The sequence below is a fragment of the Schistocerca gregaria genome, chromosome 2 (assembly GCF_023897955.1).
Source record: "Schistocerca gregaria isolate iqSchGreg1 chromosome 2, iqSchGreg1.2, whole genome shotgun sequence".
Lineage (NCBI taxonomy): Eukaryota > Metazoa > Arthropoda > Insecta > Orthoptera > Acrididae > Schistocerca > Schistocerca gregaria.
Window position 1 is genome coordinate 489439793 of NC_064921.1, and position 27197 is coordinate 489466989.

At 38.3% G+C, this 27197-nt stretch overlaps 1 long non-coding RNA gene across 2 annotated transcripts; it reads left to right on the top strand.

The window, feature by feature from the left end:
* Nucleotides 1-16535: 16535 nt before the first annotated feature.
* LOC126327679 (uncharacterized) lies at nt 16536-26427 on the top strand. Of its 2 annotated transcripts, XR_007561381.1 has the most exons (5): nt 16536-16694; nt 16860-16978; nt 17079-17327; nt 17417-17582; nt 25989-26427. It is a non-coding gene; the product is annotated as an uncharacterized LOC126327679 (long non-coding RNA). The 2 variants fall into 2 exon arrangements; XR_007561380.1 differs by lacking the exon at nt 16860-16978.
* The last annotated feature ends 770 nt before the right edge of the window (nt 26428-27197 follow it).

Genomic DNA, 27197 nt, shown 5'->3' on the forward strand with positions numbered 1-27197 from the left:
ACATATTTGTTGCACTTGATGGGTGCATGCAAGGTCATGCTTGGTGCATGTATGTTTCCCATTCAGTGTGTTGGTCAGTATTGCCTGTATGGTTGCTGCATGCAGTAAGTGACATCTGCAAAAATACCATGCTGAGATATTGGCATAATTCATGATAATTTGTAGGCCACTGAAGCTGAAGAATGAGATACATGCAGTGGCTTGTGGGGTAAACCCCTTTATGACTTACAGAATGGCCCAGAAATATTACTTTGAATTTCCTAAGCTGGCATTTGTCATAAAGTACCACTACATCACAATGTTCACGAGTCTCAAAATGAGAGACAGAAGTTCTTTGTATTTCCACAGCAAGACTAAAAAACCAAGATATCATCCAAGTACACATAACAGCAAGGGAACTTGAAGAGCTGCAATGTTTGGGATGCATTTTTAAAACCATAAGGCATGAACCAAAATTTGTAGAAGGAAAACAGGGTGATGACTGGTGTCTTGGATATGTCCTCAGTAGACAAGGAAATTTACAGCCAAGCTTTGCTACAATCTAGAATACCAAAGCACTTGCTAAGGTATGAGTAAAATTTTGAATGTTTTGTATTGGGTAGGTCACAGGAATAGTGCATGTTTTGGGAGTCAATCCCTTTTTTTCTTTTTTTGGGGGGGGGAGGGGGGAGGGGGTAAATGAGATGTTTGGGCAAAACACAATATCTGTCAGACTGATGGACAATGACAGCTTGCAGCAGTTCACTGATAGCAGTTTTCGCTGTTACTAAGTTATTAAGGGTTAGTTCAAGCACTTTGTGACAGACCAGAATGTATTACTGATTTTATACACAGTGTCATGTTGAATACCATTCTGTTTAAATGTCACATATGTCCGCCCCTGGTAGCTGAGTGGTCAGCGCGATGAATCTCATACCTAACAGCCTATGTTCAATTCCCGGCTGGCTCAGAGATTTTCTCCACTCAGGTACTGGGTGTTGTATTGTTCTTATCATCATCATTTCATTGCCATCGACACGCAAGTTGCCAAAGTGGCATCAACTCGGAAAGGCTTGCACCAGGCGAACGGTCTACCCCAACAGGAGGCCCTAGCCACATGGCATTTCCGTTCCCAATGTTACACATGGGTCCTGGTGGGCTATGGTACCACAAACTGAAGAGGCATGCACGCTGTGAGAAAAATTCATTGTATTGGCCTTTGTGTGTTTGGTGTATCATGTGTTACATAGCCATATAGTGCATTGTCCGGCATGAAATTAAAATTGATTAATGTATGGAAGTATCACCAGAGCTAACTTGGTATCTTGTTGCTAATCATTCATTGTAAATACTTGTTGTAACTGCTGTTCTGGTGTCTTAGAGAGCTGATGAAGCAATGCTGTTTGGCAGCATTGTATTTGCCACAAACTGGAGATGTGTGTGCATGACATCAATGATGGTGTGGGATGCTCTTCAAAGCTGCATGCTCTTTGAATGGATGCACCTATCTACAGAATGCACCAACCACAAATAACATTGCCTTGTTTCATTTCATCATTGTTTTACAATTGCAAACCTGTACCTATTTCTTCATTATTGTTTCAGTTAATCCCATGATAAGTTTTGGTGTCATATGTCCAAGTGAGCAACAGTTATACAAGATAAACAATGAGCCAGATGAGAGAGAAAAAGATCTATGCAAGAAAAAGGACCAGATTACAAGCTAGCTGCTAAATATCACAATGAGACAGTTATCTGCAAAATAATTAATAGGTCCTAGGCTGGGATCTGATGCAGTGTGCTCTTTAATGCTCTGTCTGGGTCACTACTGTGTGCTAATGCTTGTACATGGCAACAGAGTGATATAATGGAAGTGTATTTTATTATTGTTTAGTTAAAAAGTGATTTAGTTCATACAGTATAAGTTCATTATACCATTGTTTCATTAAACTGAGATTAAACTGTAATTTTGCTCATACATGCTTACCATAATAAATAATGACAGCTGTTCTTTGTATGTGTACAAAGTATGCCATGCGGCCACTTGTCTTTCGAAAGTCAGTACACCCACTTGAGGGATAATAGAGTGACAACCATGCAAGTGTCATAAAAGATGATGTTGCTTGTAGAATGTATTTGATGATTGTCAACCATGTTGCCATATCCAGATGGAAGGGCAGCAGTTTAGGCTGAAAGTTTCACTTAAAATTTATCGTAGAGGCAGTGGTACAATTGGCCAGAGGCAACAGCAGACAAAATGGATGGTAAACTGACAGTCTTCTTGCCTGGCACTAATGGCTGGGCCATGCATGGGTTACAAGCAGTTATGACAGGATTGTGGCCATCATGGATTGACAGGTAAAACTGAACAATTTGCTGCTGCATAATATGAAAACATTCTGTGGAATACTGACTTATTGTTGGGAAGACAGATTAAACTCATTACCAAAGTAACTGAGAAGATCAAAAGTCATTGTACATCATTCACATGTACACAGGCCATGGATCATGTGTCTAGATTGTTGCCACAGTGACCTCTCATCTGCATTTATCTGCCACCTCACCTGAACAGCACCCCACCTTCTACATGCTCCCCAAAATCCACAGACCAAGCAATTCTGGATGGCCCACTGTAGTTGACTAGGTGCTCCCACTGAAAGAACTTCTGCTCTTGTTGACTAACATCTCCAACCAATTGCCCAAAACTTAACCTACCACATCAAAGACATTAATCACTTTCTCCACTAACTCCCAAATAAACCTCACCGCTTACCTTCTGTATGCTTACTCATCATTGTTGGTGCCACCTTGTGATGAAGCAAGCTGCGCTCTTTTATCTTCCTCTCTTGTTTTGCCATCTGCCTCCTTAAATTCATTTTTTTTTCATTTTTGACTAATTAACATAGATGAGTATCATCTGCATTTCCATAAAAGAGAAAAGTTGGCCATTAGTCTTAAGGAAATATAGCACCAGCACTAATTTTGTGCTTAATTTTATAATTTCCTAATTTATTTTGACCATTCCTAGTTAGCACCTTTGTTATATGGTGAAATCAGTAATTGCTTTGTGACCTAGATTCTGTTGTTGACTTACAAACAAATATAACTATAAACAAACAATATTACAATAAACTAACTATAAACAAATATAACTATAAACGTAACTATAAACATCTGGAAGAAGAACTACTACGATTCTTAAAGTATTTATTTGGCTCCATTCGAAAACATATCAGCAAAGCCAGCCCTTACTTAATTCCAAATTAATTACCAGGTTTGTCAAAAGTATTGTTTGATTAACTACATCTGTTAATTTCATTATTTAAACAAATAATTCAGCATAACATTGATGGTAGAGGAAACTGTTAAAAATAAGGAACTTTTTGATGCATTCAGTTAATTGAATGAGTTATACTTTAATTGTAATTTCTGTAAATTAAACATCAAACAACATATAGTTTCAGTACCTATTATTGTGAGGATATATAAAGGCCTGATGTTTGGTCCTGAGACAGTCAGTCCGCAGCCGATTTTCAGACGGGAAGTCTGTATCAGTTAGAGTAACAATAATGCATTGACTTAACAGTGAAATTAGTGTAAAACAAATAGGCCATGTGTTAAAACAATGACAGTGTCTGTTCAATTTATTCAAGACATAGTGTCTCACACACTGTGAACTGTGTGGTTAGTTATTTACTGCTCATAGATTTTCAACAGCAAACTATTGTAGCAGTCTGCAGATGTTTGCCTGCAACCTATTAACAAGGATTATCATTTACCAACAGTGAACTGGCCATATAACTGTGTAATATTTGGGTGTTGTGAACAGTGAAAGTAAAGAACTGTGAAACACAACTGTGCAACTCTCGGCTCCATCATTTACAGTAGTCAATGTTGAACTTCCACCTCCAGTTTTTCAGCCAGTAAGAAATTGCAGTACATTGATATTGAGAACTATCATTGAATACCTAAAGCAGGTGAACATCACAGCCTCCCTATACAGCAATGTCCCTCATACCCGTGAGGTTTCCACTATCAAACAGTCCCCCAGACTTCAAACACACTGCTTCATCCCTCATATACCTTACTGCTGTGTCCTGACACCCAACTAATTTTCTTTTGAAGGGAAGCTATACAAACAAATCTGTGGCACAGCCATGGACATCAACATGGCACCCTCCTATGCCAACCTGTTTATGGGCCAACTGCAGGAAGCCTTCCTAGTCTCTCAAAACTGGCAACCACTAGTCTGCTTCAGGTTCATTAATATCTTTATGATATGGACTCAGGGTCAAGACACCCAATCCTCATTCATTCACAAGTTCAACACCCTATCTCCCATCTGCTTCACCCAGTTCTCCTGAACCCACCACACCACCTTCCTGGACATTGACCTCCATCTCTCTGATGGCTCCATCCACATCTCTGACCACATTAACACTTTGATGCCCAGACTTTGCCTAACCCCTCAATCGCCCAGAGGGGTCATTTTGACCCCTATCATTTTTTTCTCAGTTGTATTTATGGTAACTCTAGGATAAAGGGAAGACATCACTAGCACATTTTTTTGCTTTCTTTCCTTGATAGACTGTCAAGTAAATATCATCATGTTCTAAAACTTTTTTGGAATACAGAGGACTCTTCAAGGACTTCAGTGCATGTGGTATTTCTATTCTTGCTCTATTTACTGTTGATACAATGGAAGTTGATGTTTCTTTCAATTTTTTGGCTATTTTGAGTGAAGTGAAGTAATTGTCTGTGGTGACATTTCTGCCTTTGCCCAGAAATGGCTTCATAAGATGCATCACTACATAATCTGAAACCCTTTTGTCTTGGAATTGTGCAGTATCCTTCCCAAGATAAGGGAAACCATTGATTATATACTTGCTTTCAATGTAACAAGGTAACCACTATTTTTGCCCATACTTGTCAGGCTTAGAATCCACGAACTGTGTGAACGGGCACCTAGTTTTACTTGGGAAGAGCTGCTTGTCTATTGTTATGTCACTTCCAGGTTTGTAACACATTGAACAGTTTTCCATGAATTTGTTCCAGGTAACAGTAACCAACATCCCTCATACCTATGAGCTTGCCACTATCAAATAGTCCCTCACACTCCAAACACACTGGTGCAAAGATTGCCAACTTGCATGTTCAAATACGTAAAATTGTACACGAAACAAAAAATACAATATCCTATAACTGTAATATCAATGAGTAACTGTCAGAGTCAACAAACTCACACAAATACATAGGTGTAACTTTTTGTAGGGATATGGAATGGAATGTTCACTTACACTCATTCGAGGGTAAAGCAGATGATAAAGTTCAGTTTATTGGTATTGTAGAATACTGGGGATGTGCAATCAGTCTACCAAGGAGATTGCTTACAAATCACTCATATGACTCATTATAGTATATTGCTCAAGTGTGTGGGACCCTTAGTAGATGGACTAACACGGCTATCAAATGTCTACAGAGGTCAGCATAAATGGTCACATGCTTGCTTGATCTGTGGGAAAGTCTCACAGAGAAACTGAAGAAACTGAACTGGTGCACTCTTGAAGATAGATGTAAACTATCCCAAGAAAGCCTACAAACAAAGTTAAATGATGGCTCTAGGTGTATGGTACAACCCCTCTGTATTGCTCACCTAGGGATAATGTGGATAAGATTAGAATAACTGCAGCACTCACAGAGGTATTCAAACAATCTTTCTTTCCATGCTCCATACGTGAATGGAAGGAAGAAATCCTAATAACTGGTACAAAGGGATGTACCCTCTGCCATTCACTTCATGATGATTAGCAGATTATAGATGCAAGACCTGCCCAATCTGCCTGTCCACCACTTCCTACTCTAGTCCTGCCACAGGCTTATCCTACCCAGTCAGAGGCTAGCCACCTGTGAAAGAAGCATTGCAAACACCACACAGCTTTTTATGTCAGTATGGCTACCAACCAGCTGTCCACTAGGATGAATGGCCATTGCCAAACTGTTGCCAAGAACCAAGTTGACCACCCAGTGGCACAACATTCAGTAGAGCATAACATGATCATTTTCAGTGGCTGCTTCACAACCCAGACCATAGGCTATCTGTATCCTTCCCTCCACCAACAGCATTTCTGGATTACATAGATGGGAAGCATCCTTACAAAATCTCCGACATATCCATAGCTGTCTGGCCTGAATTTCTGGCAACCTTGTATTCCCACACCCTCCTCCCAACAGTCTCCCCTTCCTTCCTCCTGTCATCCACTCAGAATTCATGTCACCACATCACCTTCAGCATGCACCATCACCAACAGCTCCAACAACTGCATATGACATGCCTAGCCAGTGCAACCACCATCAATCCCTCTCTCAGTGCTAATAGGCAAACCCGCTGCCACTGTTCTGAGCCACTAACCACCCACCCCCAGCCCATTTCAGTGCCTCCTACCCCTCTCTTCCTCTACCCACAACACCCAGTACAAAACTCACCCCAACCTAGTCCACCAGATGAAATGCTACACTGGCAGAGTGTGTGTGTGTGTGTGTGTGTGTGTGTGTGTGTGTGTGTGTGTGTAGTTATCTGCCTGTATTTGTACTTGATTACTTTGAAAGCTAGGGATATGCCTGTCAATGACTCAAGACTTCTGATTTTTGGTGAGTGGTCTCATTTACTCCAAAACATATGAAAACTCATTGATTTCACTCATTGTAGGTTTATAGTGACCCAGGGTGAATGGGGCCACTATGTTGTAGAGGCAATGGAGTGGCAGGTGGTGGAGGCAGTGAGGTTGGCCAGGAGTGTCTAGGAAAATTTCACTGCAAGATATAACATTGTTGCTTAATCTTGAGCTACAGTGTTGAAGTGTTGCAATGCCCGTAGATACACTATCTGCAACTGTGTGGTCTACCAGCAATGCCATTGACATCAGAAGGTTGAGTCAGTGTGCTGGACATCTGATGTCCTTACTTCACTAAGCAGTGTGTGTCTGAGTGAGCACTATGTGACCCTGAATGAGCAGTGCCAGTGATCCATACATCCACTGAATTCTCAAAGGTAGCCACTGCTATTGGATTAGAAGTTCACTCTGGTATTTAAAGATGGCAGCAGTACTGCCCTCTGTTGTTGTGTCATATTATTTTTTTCATTCTTTTGTTTTTGTATATGAAAGCTATATGTAAACTAAATGGGTTGTACAGAGCACCAAAAAGATTAATTAACGAGTTGGTTTGTGGCAAGGGTAATGTTTTGTTACATCTGTGTGAAATAAGAAATACGCTCTTCAATTTATTAATTCCTGTATCTGCACCCAATTTGTTTTTATAAGTGGTAGTGTGCAGACATATGATTGGATCCATCATACCAGCATTGTTGAAAAATGTGTATTTCAACCGTGCATTAAAAATAGTGTAAAAGTTATTATAAAGGTAAAATTTATTCACACATTTACAATATCCAGCTCTGTCTCTTCATCATTTTGCTCATTGCTAAGATACTGCATCAAGAGGTTCGGAGAAGACAAAGAAGAATTTACACTATATTGGGAGGAACAATCCTGCATCGACACTGTACAATCACAACTAAACACAATAGAATTCATGTGAAGCAGTATGTAATGCAAATTATGAATATTGACTTTGAATATACTGATACTGAAGGTCTGTTGATATTGGTATCAGTTAAAGTTCACCAAGAATTGTGCACAGAGTCATAAATTACCTTCAGACATCTTTCAACTACTCTTTCCAATCAGTTTTTCCAATTATTCAAGAAATTATTAATCAGTTATCTCCCCCCAAATATATATCACTATTCAGTGGCAACCATGACAGGATGGCACCGAGCAAAATATGAACAGACCTTTCAATTGATGAGATAAAAGTTTTTGAGATAAATGATTCATTTATTGTTTCTGCCTTTGCTCAGAAATGGCTTCATAAGATGCTTTGATTGTAACTTTGATTGTATTTGTTACATGTCCACGAGATTGGGGCTCATAAAAACTTGAAGGAGCCAATTAAAATTAAATTCTGCCTACAAACAAGATACGCTGAGAATACTGATTACAGCAGGTAAAGTAAGAAGCTGCTATGCTAAACCAGAGGTTGTACAGAGTTTCAGGGAGAGCGTTAAGGGAAGAAATGGCAGGAATGGGGGAAAGAAATACAGTAGAAGAAGAATGGGTAGCTTTGAGGGATGAAGTAGTGAAGGCAGCAGAGGATCAAGTAGGTAAAAAGACGAGGGCTAGTAGAAATCCTTGGGTAACAGAAGAGATATTGATTTTAATTGATGAAAGGAGAAAATATAAAAATGCAGTAAACGAAGCAGGCAAAAAGGAATACAAATGTCTCAAAAATGAGATCGACAGGAAGTGCAAAATGGCTAAGCAGGGATGGCTAGAGGATAAATGTAAGGATGTAGAGGCTTATCTCACTAGGGGTAAGATAGATACTGACTACAGGAAAATTAAAGAGACCTTTGGAGAAAAGAGAACCACTTGTATGAATATCAAGAGCTCAGATGGAAACCCAGTTCTGAGTAAAGAAGGGAAAGCAGAGAGGTGGAAGGAGTATATGGAGGGGGGACTATACAAGGGCGATGTTCTTGAGGACAATATTAGAGATGGAAGAGAATGTAGATGAAGATGAAATAGGAGATATGATACTGCATGAAGAGTGTGACAGAGCACTGAAAGACCTAAGTCAAAACAAGGACCCGGGAGTAGACAACATTCCATTGGAACTACTGACGGCCTTGGGAGAGCCAGTCCTGACAAAACTCTACCATCTGGTGAGCAAGATGTATGAGACAGGTGAAATACCCTCAGACTTCAAGAAGAATATAATAATCACAATCCCAAAGAAAGCAGGTGTTGACAGAGGTAAAAATTACCGAACTATCAGTTTAATAAATCATGGCTGCAAAATACTAACGTGAATTCTTTACAGATGAACAGAAAAACTAGTAGATGCTGACCTTGGGGAAAATCAGTTTGGATTCCATAGAAATATTGGAACACGTGAGGCAATACTGACCCTACAGCTTATCTTAGAAGCTAGATTCAGGAAAGACAAAGCTACATTTCTAGCATTTGTAGACTTAGAGAAAGCTTTTGACAGTGTTGACTGGTATACTCTCTTTAAAATTCTGAAGGCGACAGAGGTAAAATATAGGGAGCGGACGGCTATTTACAATTTGTATAGAAACCAAGTGGCAGTTATAAGAGTTGAAGGGCATGAAGGGGAAGCAGTGGTTGGGAAGGGAATGAGACAAATTTGTAGCCTCTCCCCGATGTTATTCAATCTGTATATTGAGCAAGCAGTGAAGCAAACAAAAGAAAAATTTGGAGTAGGTATTAAAATCCATGGAAAAGAAATAAAAACTTTGATGTTCGCCGATGACATTGTAATTCCGTCAGAGACAGCAAAGGACTTGGAAGAGCACTTGAACGGAATGGATGGTGTCTTGAAAGGAGGATATAAGATGAACATCAACAAAAGCAAAATGAGGATAATAGAATGTAGTCGAATTAAGTCGGGTGATGTTGAGGGTATTAGATTAGGAAATGAGACACTTAAAGTGGTAAAGGAGTTTTGCTATTTGGGGAGCAAAATAACGGATGATGGTCGAAGTAGAGAAGATATAAAATGTAGACTGGCAATGGGAAGGAAAGGGTTTCTGAAGAAGAGAAATTTGTTAACATCAAGTATTGATTTAAGTGTTAGGAAGTCGTTTCTGAAAGTATTTGTATGGAGTGTAGCCATGTATGGAAGTGAAACATGGACGATAAATAGTTTAGACAAGAAGAGAATAGAAGCTTTCGAAATGTGGTGCTACTGTAGAATGCTAAAGATTAAATGGGTAGATCTACATCTACATCTACATTTATACTCCGCAAGCTACCCAACAGTGTGTGGCGGAGGGCACCTGTGCTCTTTTCCAATCATTTGGAACCTTCCATTCCTCTAGAGACTTGCGGTACACAGCTGTTGGAAGGGGGGCAAGTTCTTTCGCATACTCTGTGTAGAATCGAATTGGTATTCCGTCAGGTCCAGTGGACTTTCCTCTGTTGAGTGATTCCAGTTGCTTTTCTATTCCTTAGACACTTATTTTGATGTCAGCCATTTTTTCATTTGTGCGAGGATTTAGAGAAGGAACTGCAGTGCGGTCTTCCTCTGTCAAACAGCTTTGGAAAAAGTTCCATAGTATTTCAGTTTTACGCGTGTCATCCTTTGTTTCAATGCCATCATCATCCCGAAGTGTCTGGATATGCTGTTTCGATCCACTTAGTGATTTAACATAAGACCAGAACTTCCTAGGATTTTCTGACAAGTCGGTACATAGAATTTTACTTTCGAATTCACTGAACGCTTCACACATAGTGCTCCTTACCTCCTTTCCCTAACTTTCGACATCGTTTAGCTTCTGTTTGTCTGAGAGGTTTTGGCTGTGTTTAAACTTGCAGAGAAGCTCTCTTTGCTTTCGCAGTAGTTTCCTAACTTTATTGTTGTACCACGGTGGGTTTTTCTCATCCCTCACAGTTTTACTCGGCACGTACGTGTCTAAAACGCATTTTACGATTGGCTTCAACTTTTTCCATAAACACTCAACATTGTCAGTGTCGGAACAGAAATTTTTGTTTTGATCTGTTTGGTAGTCTGAAATCTGCCTTCTATTACTATTGCTAATCAGATAAACCTTCCTCCCTTTTTTTTATATTCCTATTAACTTCCATATTCAGGGATGCTGCAACGGCCTTATGGTCACTGATTCCCTGTTCTGCACGTACAGAATTGAAAAGTACAGGTTTGATTGTTATCAGTAGGTCCAAGATGTTATCTCCACAAGTTGGTTCTCTGTTTAATTGCTCAAGGTAATTTTTGGATAGTGCACTCAGTATGATGTCACTCGATGCTCTGTCCCTAGCACCTGTCCTAAACATCTGAGTGTCCCAGTCTATATCTGGTAAATTGAAATCTCCACCTAAGACTATAACATGCTGAGAAAATTTATGTGAAATGTGTTCCAAATTTTCTCTCAGTTGTTCTGCCACTAATGCTGCTGAGTCGGGAGTTCGGTAAAAGGAGCCAATTATGAACCTAGCTCGGTTGTTGAGTATAACCTCCACCCATAATAATTCTCAGGAACTATCCACTTCTACTTCACTACAGGATAAACTACTAGTAACAGGGACAAACACACCACCACCTGTTGCTTGCAATCTATCCTTTCTAAACACCGTCTGTGCCATTGTAAAAATTTCGGCAGGATTTATCTCTGGCTTCAGCCAGCTTTCTGTACCTATAATGATTTCAGCTTCGGTGCTTTCTATCAGCACTTGAAGTTATGGTACTTTACCAATGCAGCTTCGACAGTTTACAATTACAATACCGATTGCTGCTTGGCCCGCACATGTCTTGACTTTGCCCCGCACCCTTTGATGCTGCTGCCCTTTCTGTTCTTGCCCGAGACCATGTAACCTAAAAAAACCAACGAGTCTTCCACACACAACCCCTGCTACCCGTGTAGCCACTTTCTGCGTGTAGTGGACTCCTGACCTATCCAGCGGAACCCGAAACCCCACCACTCTATGGCACAAGTCGAGGAATCTACAGCCCACACAGTCGCAGAACCATCTGAGTCTCTGATTCAGACCCTCCACTCAGCTCTGTACCAAATGTCCGCAGTCAGTCCTGTCGACGATGCTGCAGATGCTGCTTTCATCCCACTAGTGAGACTGGCAGTCTTCACCAAATCAGATAGCCGCCAGAAGCCAGAGAGGATTTCCTCTGATCCATAGAGACACACATCATTGGTGCCGACATGAGCAACCACCTGCAGACGGGTGCACCCTGTACCCTTCATGGCATCGAGAAGGACCATTTCCACATCTGGAATGACTCCCCCCAGTATGCACACGGAGTGCACATTGGTTTTCTTCCCCTCTCTTTCTGCCATATCTCTAAGGGAGCCAATTACACACCTGATGTTGGAGCTCCCAAATACCCGTAAGCCCACCCTTTGCAACTGCCCAGATCTTGCAGACTGAGGGGAAACATCTGGAACAGGACAAGCAGCCATGTCCGGCCGATGATCAGTATCAGCCTGAGACAGAGCCTGAAACCGGTTTGTCAGACAAACTGGAGAGGTCTTCCGTTCAGCCCTCCGGAATGTCTTTCACCCCCTGCCACACCTCGAGACAACCTCCAACTCTACCACAGAACTAATGAGGAGGTGTTGAATAGGATTGGGGAGAAGAGAAGTTTTTGGCATAACTGGACTAGAAGAAGGGTATCAGTTGGTAGGACATGTTCTGAGGCATCAAGGGATCACCAATTTAGTATTGGAGGGCAGCGTGGAGGGTAAAAATCGTAGAGGGAGACCAAGAGATGAATACACCAAGCAGGTTCAGAAGGATGTAGGTTGCAGTAGGTACTGGGAGGTGAAAATGAAATGAAATGTCGTGTGACAAGGGCCTCCTGTCGGGAAGACCGTTCGCCTGGTGCAAGTCTTTCAATTTGACGCCACTTCGGTGACTTGCGCGTCAATGGGTATGAAGTGATGATGATTAGGACAACACAACACCCAGTCCCTGAGTGGAGAAGCTTGCACAGGATAGAGTACCATGGAGAGCATGCAAACCAGTCTCAGGACTGAAGACCACAACAACAACAACATGCTGTATTTGTATATGCCCACGCTTGGTTCCATCTCTCTGGTAGTAGATAATTTCTTATACTTCCAATTAATATCCTTTACAGAAAGTGGAAAACACAAAAATTTGTATAAAGTTATCATTAAAGTGCATGATAAATCAACAAATTCTGTAAGACTGTGTCAGATAGTAACCAGGTTTATTAGTGAATACGCAGATAAATCTCTTTTAATTGAAAAGTATCGAAACAGACCAAATTTGATATTTCAAATTTTTTTTCATAATTTTGTTAAAAACTGTCCACAATGGAGACAAAGGAAATAGCCATAATTGAAAATCCATAACAAAATGCAATATGAAAGATGTTGGAAATCCAAGTTTGGCAACAGTTGAAGGTACGTGCGAACATGTGAACTGGTCAATGGCAACCAAAACAATGAGGCTGGCATTAATCATGATGTCACTCTTATAACATGTGATGAGGCAGTTTTTCTGTTCTCATCAGGAAATACTTTTTTAAATAGTGAAACTGAAGGGCACGACAGCAAAAATTCCGTTGATTACTTGCTTGCATCACAAATGCAAGAACAGGAAACATTTCATAAAAACACTGTAAATATTAGTGGGATGCACAATATGACACAACTCATGCAACAAATAACACAACAGTTTATGAAACAACAGAAATTTCAGGAAAATGTAAACCAAAAACTTAAGGGCATGATACAGCAATTCACGAATCATCAGGAAAATACAGGACAACAGTCTACACAGCAAAATCAGGCATTTAACAATTTCAGTAATAGTATTAGTCAACAGTTCAGTGAGGTGAGCAAAATGATATGCACTGAATTCCTTGATGAACTATCCGAGAAGTTGACAGAGCTAGATAAACAACTAAAACAAGAAATAATTACCAACGTATCCCACAATATAAACGCGTTAATGGAAAAAGTATAATTCATAATCAATAAACAGCAACAACTTGCAGGTGAGTTACAAAACCTTAGTGAAGAATATTCTCATGTTCAGGAGACACAGACACAAGTGTATGTGTCAGTAAAAAATATGACAGACACAGTTAGCAAGCTACAAGACTTGCGAAATTTACCTGTAGAGTTACAAAAGTTAAGTCTAAAAGTGGATCAATTAAGTTTAGAGTCAAAATTTGCCAAAAAACAGAGAGATAAGATATGTGCAGATGTAAAGGAAATTACTGAAAAAGCTGAAGCCGGGATGCTGGATAAGGGCAGAACCCTTGCTGAAACAGTAGTATCTGTGTGTGAGATTTATGTAGATAACAATAGAAAAAGCTCTAAAAGAGAAAGAAATTCAATTTCTAGATAAAATAGATTCAGGTTTAAAGGAACCAAAGGAAAGGTTATGAGGCAGTATTGTTAAAACTATTGACATTCGAAAACAACATTTGACCGACAACAAACCCATGCTTTTAGGGAAGTTAGATACTTCCACTGTTTATGCACAATATTTGGCTAGCCTGTTGAAGGAGATTAGTGAAAGTTGCAGAATACAGCAACACTTGCCAGCAGCTGTACCTGTTGAGCAAGCGCAATTGCGATGCACTACGCCACAAGCAAACATAAACACGCCTGTCACTGACAGTACGGTGTGTTTGTCAACATTACTTGCAGGTGAAGGATTACTTAGGCATAGACAATTTGATTGTTTAGCTCTGAAGGTAAAAGACAAAACCCTGTGGTCTTTATCAGAGCACTTTGGAATGTTTTACCTCTTAGTGGGACTAAATCCCAGAAAATTAGATTTATTGTTGGATACACAGAGGGTATGTTCTGCTATGGGTACAGATTGGCGAAACGTTGCCACTACTATGAACAATCTGAGAGAGCCTTTCTGGATAAATATTGGTCCTTTCAACAGTAACCATGGAAGATTAAGCGGCTATTTTGAAAAATATTTAAATTAAACCAGATACCGGATGACCCTGGTATCCAAGTAGTGAAAATTTGAAAGGGCCATCTTCCTGCCCACATTGGAGAATAACTCATTACCATTCCAGAATATGACACCAAAAACTTTATATCTGTACTGGATTCAGCAGATTTGATATACAAAGAGAAACCAGTACAACCCAAGCCTGCTAATAGGCAGATATTGCCACAGAGATTTACAGACCAACAAGTGAACAACTGATTCGTAGTACAATATGGATGGCAACCTTACCTCACATGGACCTACGATATTGGTAACAGTAATCACAATGGCAATGGCAAAAGCTGTAAATTCAAGGGTGGATAGAAATGTAATGGGCAAAAGTTTAACAAAAACAACTACAACAGGCAAGTAGGGTATGGCAGCCTGTACAATATGTTCAGACACAAGCTACTGGCAATAGCTAGCCAATTGCTTGGCAAGCACAAAACATTAACAGACAGCCAAATAATTCACAGACAGTAGTTTTAAGACTTTCATTACAGTAGAACTGGGTAAGTGTAAGATTGAACAAGCATCATACACTAAATTCTTGGGAGTATGGTTTGATGAACACTTAAGATGGGAAAAACATGTAATATCATTGAACAAAAAATTAAGTCAAACATGTAATATACTTAGAATGCTTAAAAGCTCCTGTAATATTAAAACAGTGTTATGTGTTTATTTCTCATTCATGCACAGTTTATTAAGATACGGTGTACAGTTTTGGGGGAACAACAGTCTAACAAAACATTCATTTAGACTACAAAAGAAGGCAGTCAGAATAATAAAAGGTATAGGATATAGAGACTCTTGTAGGCATGCTTTCAAAGAATTAAAAATCATAACACTACCATCCTTATACATATATGAAAGCATATGTTTCTTAAAAGAACATGAGGAATTTTCTACATTAAACAGAGAATTTCACAACTATGAAACAAGGAATAGGAATGATTTCCACAGATAAATTCATAAAACAGCTATGTATCACAAAAGTGTACTATACCAACCCAAAATCCTCTACAGTGCTCTCCCCAAAGAACTAAAAATAATACCGAAACTCCACATATTTAAAAGAGAATTAAAAAAACATGTTATTGAGCAATAGTTTTTACAGTATCGAAGAGTTTATGAATCATTGACAATAAAAGCACAGTTAATCTTTCCGTGACGTAATAAACATGCATAACTGCTCACATTTAAATACTTGCTGTTTCTATTCTATGAAAGTGTGAAATGGAAATAACCTTTGATGTGAGACTCACTATCTTTTTTTTCTACTTCTATATTTTTATGTTAATGTTCTTATAGTTATATTAAAATTGTAATCTCTAAGTGACAAGTAAATTCAATTGTAAATTTTATATACTTAAAAATAAATTTTCATGTACATGTATTTCAAATTGTAATGTTTATTGACAAGTCCTATGTCATTTTGATGATGTACTACAAGGACGCTAATAAACTGAATTGAATTACTTCAAGGCTGAAATAACTCAATAGGAAAATGTTACATAATGTTCTAAAAGGTAGTACATAAAAAATTAGGGCACTTTTGACCAAGGAATTACACACTTCCACTTCTAGTCTGAGAAATTTTCACTTTTCTCTCACAGCATGCATTACTACTTTATTTTTATTCTCTATTATAGAAAAAGAAAATATTGTCCAGAAACTGAGAGGAAATGTTCCACACTCAGAGAGTAAATGTTGCTTTAATAGAATTTGTGCACCAGGAGATTTTTGCTACAATTATGGTTACAATTTTATAGTAAATAATGAACCATATCTGCTACACAGGAAGAGTGTGGAGTCCATAGGTTTCATGCATTTAGGTAGAGCACAGGCTAGTCTCTCATGCTTACTCATATGTCAACAATAAAACTATCATTGTCATCAGTAAAGATGTGTCAGTCAACAACTGTTATCTCCTTCAACAAGGAAGCTACAGACACTGCCATACAATGGATAAGACTGTGTCACCTCACTAACAGGAGGCCTTGTTGTTCATCAACGCCATCACCTGCATTTGCAGGAAGTGGAAGTGATACAGCACTCAGGCCAATACTGGAGTACAGTCGCCACACTTACATCACCACTGCTGTTGTACAGGTCTGTGCCCAAACACCTTTTTGTCCTGATCACTGTTTATGCATCCACCAGTCTCCTTTGTGAATGCCACCACCATCACTTATACTGCTCTATAATCTATACCTGATGTCTGTACATGAAGTTCTACACAGAGCTCATCACGCTACCTTTTACCTTCCTTCACAGATTAACCCCATATTGACTGTCACAACTTCCAATGTTGTCATATCATACATCTTGTAATAGGACAACTATACCATAGAAATACACAACAAACTTTTTGGATCACTTTCAATACAAATATGGTATGATTAATTTTGAAATTATATGTGGAAGTTGGCTATAGATATATCTTTGTAAACTTGTAAAATGTATTACTTTCTGTATGTGTATTCTTTTAAACAGGTGTAACCAGTGTAAGTGACTGCTCTACATTGAAGGTTTAATTGACTTTTTGATTAAGAGAAAAATTAATACCATGAAACTTAAGTAATTATATTGAACAATTTGCTTGGTGTGCTAAATGGTGCCATGCACAACTGTAGCAGAAGGAAGAGACAGTGGCAAGGTGATGAATGATGTAGGCACATTGTCAATGGACGTAATTGTCAAATTATTGTGGTGGTAAAAGTGTGTTGGAGCTACATCACAATGGTGAGGATTTTCCCGTACGTGCTGTTAAATTATGTCTAAAATCATTAAGGCAAGGCTGCAGGAATTTTCAGACTTATGTCACTGTGAAGTTTCAGAAGCCATGGTTGCTGCTGGCACAATGGCTCTAGGAAATGTCATGTTGCTTGGCATGTATTAAGTTATCAGAGACATGAAGAAGCTGTGTGAGATGATCTTCCACTACACCTCCAACAACACTACCATGACCACATTTCCATCCAAGCAAAGCACAACAAGGTAAGACTCCCATTTTGTTCAGTAAAGTACTTTTGTTAGCAGAGTAACAGTGAAAACAAGTCAATGTGAAAGAACATTGAATCTGAACATTGCAGTTTATTAGTAATAGTAGTTTGACTTTTATATGCTTATTCTCTTTAGCTGCACCTGCAACTTAAGCTGTTTAATGGCTCGATGTATTTGTATTATCAAAATGAGACTGATGGTAGGCAGTGATGTAGTTAAAGTAGTGTGTTGTAATAGGGAGTGCATTTTATGATCAAACTGATGCAGCCACCAGTTACTTCAGAACCGATAGTCAATCACCTTAATCATTTAACAACAATCCATGTAATACATATGCAGTTCAGTTTGTAAAGCAAAAAGATAACAATATTGTTAGTTACCAAAATAAATACAATGCAACTACTTCAGTGTGTGATGAGGTGAATCTTTTGTGTTCACTGATAATTTCTGTGAAGACTAAAATTACGATCTGTGCTACAGTCAAGGTTGCAGGCCATGACTAAGCAGACAGCAGATACAGCATGAAATTTTGCAAGCAGCAGTCAATGACATGGAACAATTGCTTTTGTTATTCAGTTTTGACCATACATCTTACAATTAAACAATACTAACGTATCCCACAAACGTTAATGACTCCAGCTGGTCACAAAATATTAGTTTCATAATAGTTGTTCAGTAATAAACTTGAAACAGTTGCATGCAGTTAGTCATCATTTTAAAACCCAAATTGAATTTATGTAAAATTGTGAGGTTTTGGTCACAAGTGGCTTTGCCACGAAGAGTCTTTTCCAAATTTCTGTTGCGTAAACAGAGGTATACTTAGTAAAATTCCAGTCATATAGCAGAAATTTTTTTTCCAAGTCAATTGCATAGATAAGGTATGTTTACATAAAGTGTTTGTGCCAGATTTTGGTAAAAGTCTAAGGATAAAAACTTGCAATACAATGATAAAAAAGTTATCCAAAACAGTGTGAACATTTTTATTGGTGTACATTTACGTAACAGCAAGGTGAGAAAGAGATTTTCATACCTGGAATTTAAACCTCAAGAGAGAGGTGGTAACAGAATTCAAGAATTGAACTGAATAGTAATGCAGCTGATGGGAATCAGAGTGTAGTAGAAGTGCAACAATCTTTTGAGATCAAATTCAAAGAATTACTTCCTTTGTCCTCACTATTACCATACAAAATTTATGCAGGAATGACTGCAGAGACAAATCTGAAGAATAGTATAAAGAATTTGGAAAACAAATAACAGAGCTTAAATTTCAGATGTCTAAATGCAGATTACAAAGATAACAATAGATTTGATTCTGAAATACAGGGAATAGATGGAAAGATAATGGTGTTAATTTCAGTTTTAGAAACCAAAATGTCTTTGAAAACAAATGCAGAAATTTCAGACTTAAGAAACACATTTTTGACTGTACAAACTTCTTGTCTGCAGCAAGAAATGTTTGGTAATACTGCCACAGCAATTTTTCATGCAATGGATTTGTTGTGACAGCAGTTACAAAATAAAATTAGAGGTTTTCCATTAGTAGTACATAAATCTGAACTATTGAACAAAGAAGAGAAGTATGATTCATTGAAGAAACAGGGGATTGGTACACATCAAAATGTACAAAGAACTGTGAATGAGGACTATCAAATGATATGAGTAATAGGGAGAAAATATAGTGACTGATGACCTAGCAGGTAATGTAAAAAGGTGGGGTCTGAAAGACACCACTAACATGATATTTGTAGAATTTAAAGATGAATTTTTGAAGAATTCTGGTCTATCCAGAAACAAGACAGTCTGTGATTTTAATTTGTCATCATATGAATACCCAATAATAATGGAAGGCATTCCATGAAAGACTTTTGTGACCCATGGTTTTAAAAGCTTGAATACCGGGAAGAAAGAAAGTCTGAATCTGAGATGGTATGGGAGTTCTGGGGAAAAAAAGCTTCCAAACAACTCAAAATGTTACATTGGGAGTAATCATAAAATGTTCAACGAATTTTTAGATAAGGTGGAGAATGAAAATCGTTGAACAACTCGTGAACAACAGAATTTCAGGCAGGTGAATCTGTGTGATAGGGGTGGCCAGAATGTGCTGAGAAGATGAGGTGTAGGTAAGTTTGCTACTCATGGACAAGGTAAATTCCAAAATAATGAAGGAGTTCACAGTGATGAGTAAAACTAGTTTCCACATACGCAGATGCAAATAAAAGTGATTTGAAAAAAATATGTGTTTTTGAGATAATGTTAGGGTCAGGAGAAAAAGCGTTATCAGAATGGAAAATGGTTTTGAAAGAGGAACTATAATCAGAATACAATAGGAGTGTAAACATTGTATTTAAGTACAGAACTGGTTATACAAGACCCGTTTCAAGGAAAGAGCTGTGAATCAGAATTTAAGGCAAATGATAAGTAGCAGGTTGAAGAAAAGTATCTGTGAGAGGGTAGGTCAGAAGTACTGTTAGAAAGGCATGTTGGTGTTTCTCATGGATGAGATGGAGGAGGTGGTATTGTCAAGAAACTTGATCAAATGTATGACATGTTTCAAAAGGGGGAAAACAAAGAAGGCAGTGACATGAAGGGGGCTCCTTCAGTATTAAAGGTAAGTGAGGAGGAAGAGACGCACAGCAAAAAGATGCTTGCTAGAGATGATATAGGTGAAATAACCCCATTCCCAGATTATTTAGAAGACACAATTCAGTTATAATGATAACTTTTGAAGAAGCAAATATTATCCAAACATAAGATTAATGAAAAGCCATGCTCATTTCAACATTTATGAAGTAAAGGTTTGCTAATTGAGATGATTGAATTAGTGGTAGTGGTGACAAATTTATATTCCTGAACAAGAAATGTGTAATGAAAGAGACAAAAGTGAATGTGCTCTAGAGTATAGTGAAAGTGAAGAAAATGTGGTGTCTAATGATGAAGTGACAACTTTGCCCCAGAATACAAATGTTATTGTTGATATGATACAGGCAGATGTAATAACTATGTGGGTGGATGATGACGATGTAATTTACAATTCTTATGGTTTTGTAATAGAGGAGTATGTGTTCAAGAAAAAGGCATACAGATTCACTGACAATCTTGCATTATCATTTCAGAATACGAATAAGGAAGTCCATCATAATGAGAGTGAAACAAAGGCTAGTGAGAATGATGGGGAAACAAGCTTACTACATGATGCCTTTATGGAGGTAATTGCTCCTCATGAAGATCTAGTACTAATACAAATTAAAGCTGATGAAACAGAAAGTCAGAAAACTGATAATGGTTAACAGAGAGAAAAAGCTGTAAAAGATGTAGAGGAGAAGATGAGGGAGACATCTCTGGATAAGCATTAAGCAGTAACAGTTGAATGGATTTCAAGAAAAGACCTGGCAACAGAAAAGGAAAGTGAGGATATCAAGAAACATAAAGAGTGAAACTGACCAGAGAATTACGTTCTATGAAGAACTGGAAAACAAAATGGTCCCACCAGATGGAAAAAGAATAAAATATGTTGAAGAAATAAGGTGGGCAGATGAGTCATGAGACCGAAATGTCATAAATACAATTTTGCCTTGATATAGTAAGATTTAATGTCAACCAAAATGTTAAAATTGTGCTTTTTGCATAAAGCAACAGTTAAAACAGCTTAAAAATTTTATGGAAGAGTTAAATTGAGTTCCCTCCATGTCCAGAAAGTAATGTTGACAAAGAAAAATAGTTGCTTAAAATTCAGATGAGTAAGCAATCAGAAGCTACGATCCATAGGTATAATAAAAAGCTAAAGGGTACAAAATTGATTATTGCTAACATAGGTTTGGTTAAGACTCATGAAAAATAAAGTGAGATCAACCACAAAATAAGTAAGTTCAAATTCATCTATAGCAGTCCATTTGCAATTGTAAAATCTCCCAATACAAATACAAGCTACTTAGCATTTCCTATAACAAGGAAAAAATTTAATATTACAGATAAAAGAAAATATGAACGAAGAATCAATATTTTTGCTTCTGTCATAATGATGCATTTTAAGTATAAACTTTTTGATCAGTTAGTAGTATTAGATTGCCCACTACCAGTGTAATGTTTATTGGAGAAACAGTTGATTATATGAAGCTATATATTAATAATGTGAGTGTGTACCTGCAACTGGTGAACCAAAGCCTGTTAACAAGTAGTTGCAGCACAAGTTTACTCTTAAAAAGGGTGGTAGCACAGAGCTCAGATTCTCACAGCTAGTCAGTCAATAAGGGAAGGTGAAAGTTGTGATGGACAATACACAGCATCTTCAATTAGATTATATTAGATTAGATTAATACTTGTGACAAAGACCATGAATATGACACTTGGTAATGATGTGGAACGTGTCAGGTTAATAAAAGATGTCTGTACAAGATATTACATTACACAAAATATTGCACATGACACTAATGTTTAAGTTTTTCCCCTTAATTTATATCTAAAAATTCAGCCAATGAGTAGAAGGAGTTGTCATCTAGAAATTCTTTTAATTTACTTTTAAATGTTAGTTGGCTATCTGTCAGGCTTTTGATGCTGTTTGGTAGGTGCCCAAAGACTTTTGTGGCAGCATAATTTACCCCTTTCTGTGCCAAAGTCAGATTTAACCCTGCATAGTGAAGATCATCCTTTCTCCTGGTGTTATAGGTATGCACACTGCTATTACTTTTGAATTGGGTTGGATTATTATCAACAAATTTCATAAGGGAATATATATACTGTGAGGTTACTGTGAGGATCCCTAGATCCTTAAATAGATGTCTGCAGGATGACCGTGGGTGGGCTCCAGCAATTATTCTGATTACACGTTTTTGTGCAATGAATACTTTTCTACTCAACGATGAATTACCCCAGAATATGATGCCATACGAAAGCAGTGAATGAAAGTAGGCATAGTAAGCTAATTTACTGAGATTCTTATCACCAAAATTTGCATTAACCCTAATAGCATACGTAGCTGAACTCAGACGTTTCAGCAGACCATCAATGTGTTGCTTCCAGTTTAACCTCTCATCAATGAACACACCTAAAAATTTTGAAAATTCTACCTTAGCTACAGACTTCTGTTCAAATTCTATATTTGTTACTGGAGTTGTGCCATTTACTGTACGGAACTGTATATGCTGTGTTTTATCAAAATTTAAAGAGAGTCCGTTTGCTGAGAACCACTTAATAATTTTGTGAAAAACATCATTTACAATTACATCACTTAGTTCTTGGTCTTTTGATGTTATTACTATACTTGTATCATCAGCAAAAAGAACTAACTTCGCATCTTCATAAATGTGGAATGGTAAGTCATTAATGTATGTAAAGAACAGTAAAGGACCTAAGACCTAACCCTGTGGGACCCCGTACTTGATTAGTCCGCCCCCCCCCCCCCCCCCCCCCCCAGTTTGAGGGAGGCTATGAACCACTTATTTCAACTTTCTGCATTCTTCCAGTATGAATTAAACCATTTGTGCACTGCCCCACTCAAACCATAATGATTTAGCTTATCTCAAAGAATTCCATGGTTTACACAATCAAAGGCCTTTGAGAGATCATAAAAAATACCAATGGGTGATGTCCAGTTATTCAGACAATTTAATATTTGATCAGTGAAAGCGTATATGGCATTTTCTGTTGAAAAGCCTTTCTGAGAACCAAACTGGCATTTTGTTAGTACTTTATTATTACAAATATGGGAGGCTACTCTTGAATACATTACTTTCTCAAAAATTTTTGATAGAGCTGTCAGAAGAGAGATTGGGTAGTAGTTTTGACATCCGACGTATCCCCCTTTTTATGCAATGGTTTTACAATGGCATGTTTCAGTCTATCGGGGGAAACACCCTGCTCCAAAGAGCTATTACAAATCTGGCTGAAAATCCTACTTATCTGTGGGGAACAAGCTTTAAGTATCTTGCTGGAAATGCCACCAATTCCGTAAGAGCTTTTACTTTTCAGTGAGTTTATTATTTTACTGATTTCAGAGGGACGGGTTGGTGGAATTACAGTTGTTTCAAACTTCACAGGTATGGCCTCTTCTAGTAGTAGCCTTGCCTCTTCTAGTGAAGATCTAGATCCTATTTTCTCCACAACATTTAAAAAATGATTATTGAAAATATTTTCAATTTCTAATTGTTTGTTAATACACTTGTCATTTAGTTTTATGGCACGAAAGTCTTCCTGTGCTCTTGGTTGCCCTGTTTCCCTTTCAATAATATTCCAAATTGCTTTAATTTTGTTATCAGAGTTACCAATCTCAGACATGATACACATGCTTCTGGACTTTTTAATAACTTTTCTTAGTACCGCACAATAGTTGTCGAGATATTGAACAATTTCGGGGTCAGTACTCCCTCGTGCTGTTAGATACAGTTCTCTTTTACGGTTGCAAGATACTCTTATTCCTTTAGTTAGCCAAGATTTTATATATGTTTTCTTGGAATTATGTTTAACTATTTTCTTGAGAAAACAATTTTCAAATACCCTTAAAAATGTATCGTGAAATAAGTTATATTTCGAGTTTGCATTGGGATCCTTATACACTTCATCGCCGTCTAGCTGCTGTAGATTCTCCCTAAAGTTTGCAATATTTATATTGTTAATTGAACACACTGCTTTGAAAGACTGATTTGATATACTGCATGGAGCTATGTCATGTGCTATAACTAGCTGTGCACCATGATCTGAAACACCATTCTCAACAGGATAAGCATTTATGTCCTTCAACTTATCTTGGTCTATAAAAAAGTTATCTATCAATGTACTGCTCTTCTTTGGTATCCGAGTAGGTAAATCAATGATGGAGCTCAAATTGAAAGAACTGAGTAATACTACCAGGTCATTCTTCCTATTACATTCTTTCAGGGAATCAACATTGCCCAAAAATGATATTTTGCTTCCTCCTGTCTGACAGATAGCACAACAAAGCATCCAAGTTTTCTAGAAATAGCTGGAAATTCCCTGAGGGGGACCCATACACTGTTACAATTATGAAAGTGCCATCATTTAGTTTAAGTTCAGTGGCACATGCTTCCATATGTTGCTCAACAAAATTTTTTAGTTTCTAAATATTTTACATTGTGGAAGCTTTTGACATATATGGCAACTCCTCCTCTCCTCATATTATCTCTACTTACATGTGCAGCTAATTTGTACCCATTGATGCTAACCTTTTGCATATCAGTGACAATGTGATGCTCAGACAGGCATAGTACATCTATTACATTCTTAGTTTCTATATCTTCTAAGCAAAGCAGAAGCTCATCAATTTTATTCTTCAATCCCCCAATATTTTGATGAAATATACTAACATTATTTTTCACTTTACTTTTGTGAGTATCTTGAACTTTTTTAACATCTCTGGTACTTGCCTGACTGAGTTTCCCACTGGACACTGATCTTACACTAAAAAAAGAGTTTCCACCATGAGATGTAGTTCCTCCCCCTTTAAATTTCCTGCTACCAGCCCAGCCAGTTTACCCTTCCCTTTCTTGTTGAGGTGTAGGCCATGTCTAGTATAGTCCCACCTACAGAGTGAATCAACAGGAACCACACCAATGTGTGACCCTGCACCAGATCCAAGTAGCCGTTCCAACTCCAAATTAACTCTCCTGACAGAAGAGCTCAAATGAGGTCAGTCGTGGCATTCCAGAACCGACACAAACCCAACACTGGTATGACTCGATGTTGATGCAATCTTTGTCAGGTCACACTCTATGCTGTACCCCAGATCTCATTCAATACTGTTGCCCGGCTCACCCACAATAACCACGGTATCTTCCTTAGTAAAGCCTCTACATAGTGAACCTAAATCCTCTGTAACCTGCACCAGTCCAGCACTAGGTTTGAAAAAACTTGTGACCTGGTATTCTGACCCTAATTCATCCTGCAGAATTTGGCCCACACCTCTTGCATGCGAACTAACTAGCAACAAGACTTTCTTTCTCTTTGCAGACTTCCCTACATTCTTATTCAACTTGCTGCTGAAAGCTTGTTGAGCCCTGTCTACATCTACTTCTGTGAGAGGCTCATCAGTTTCTGACTGAGGTAACAGGTCAAACCTATTTTGTACATTAATAACAAAGCTGTCAGAAGAATTTCTTGGCCTGTTCCTTATGCCTGTTGCCACTTCCCAACCCTGTTTACCTTTCCCCCCCCTTAACCTGCCCAGTTCTCGCCTAGCCTCATCTAACTCAGCCTGAAGGGCAGCAATTTTCCCCTCCTGTTCCACAATCTTTCTATCTCTACTGCATAGCCTACAGAACCACTGAAGAGTCTCACTCATTTTCCCAATTTCCACACCACTACAATCGCCCCAATTAAAAAACGTTACTACATCCATCACAGCAGACCCCAGAGCTAACGATTCTTTTTTTTTATTTATTTATAAACCAGCAGACTTAAGTGCAGAAAAGAAGAAAGAGGAAGAGAAGGAGGAGGAGGAGGCGGAGAAGGAAGAGGAGGAGGAGGAGAAGGAAGATATGTACAAGACAACAGGAATAGTACAAAAATAAGAACACTAAGCAGAAAAAACTGTATTTTCATGCTGCTGCACAAGTGACCATCAAATTCTTCCTCCAATTTATCTCAACAAAATGCTGATGAAATTCAACGACATACAGTCCTGTGTATTACTGTTCCTTATATGAATCTTAAAATCTCCATAAAATCACTGTACAGCTAGGTTACTAAAATAAAAATGAAAACATTTTAAGTTTTTTCATGTTGACACATGGACCCAACCACCTTGTGCAAGGTAGTCTACCATCACCTAAGTGCAATCAGTTTCACCAGAATAATAGGTACCATTTTGCCACATCTGATAATGTAATTACTGACCGTGTAAATAAAACAGAAAGAAACTTCCACATGGGAAAAATATATTAAAAATAAAGATTCCAAGACTTACCAAGCGGGAAAGCGCCGGCAGACAGGCACATGAACAAAACACACAAACACACACACAGAATTACAAGCTTTCGCAACTGGCAGTTGCTTCGTCAGGAAGGAAGGAAGGAGAGGGAAAAATGAAAGGGTGTGGGTTTTAAGGGAGAGGGTAAGGAGTCATTCCAATCCCGGGAGCGGAAAGACTTCCCTTAGGGGAAAAAAAGGACAGGTGTACACTCGCACACACACACACACACATATCCATCCGCACATACACAGACACAAGCAGGCCTTTAAATATGTCTGCTTGTGTCTGTGTATGTGCGGATGGATATGTGTGTGTGTGTGTGTGCGAGTGTACACCTGTCCTTTTTTTCCCCTAAGGGAAGTCTTTCCGCTCCCGGGATTGGAATGACTCCTTACCCTCTCCCTTAAAACCCACACCCTTTCATTTTTCCCTCTCCTTCCTTCCTTCCTGACGAAGCAACTGCCAGTTGCGAAAGCTTGTAATTCTGTGTGTGTGTTTGTGTGTTTTGTTCATGTGCCTGTCTGCCGGCGCTTTCCCGCTTGGTAAGTCTTGGAATCTTTATTTTTAATATGTAATTACTGACCATTAGATGTAAACAAATTAAGTTCTTATAGGCTCATTCATGGTGGGGATAGGATAAAAATAGCAAACAGTGCTCACAGCATATTGAATAAAGAATGAGAAAAATA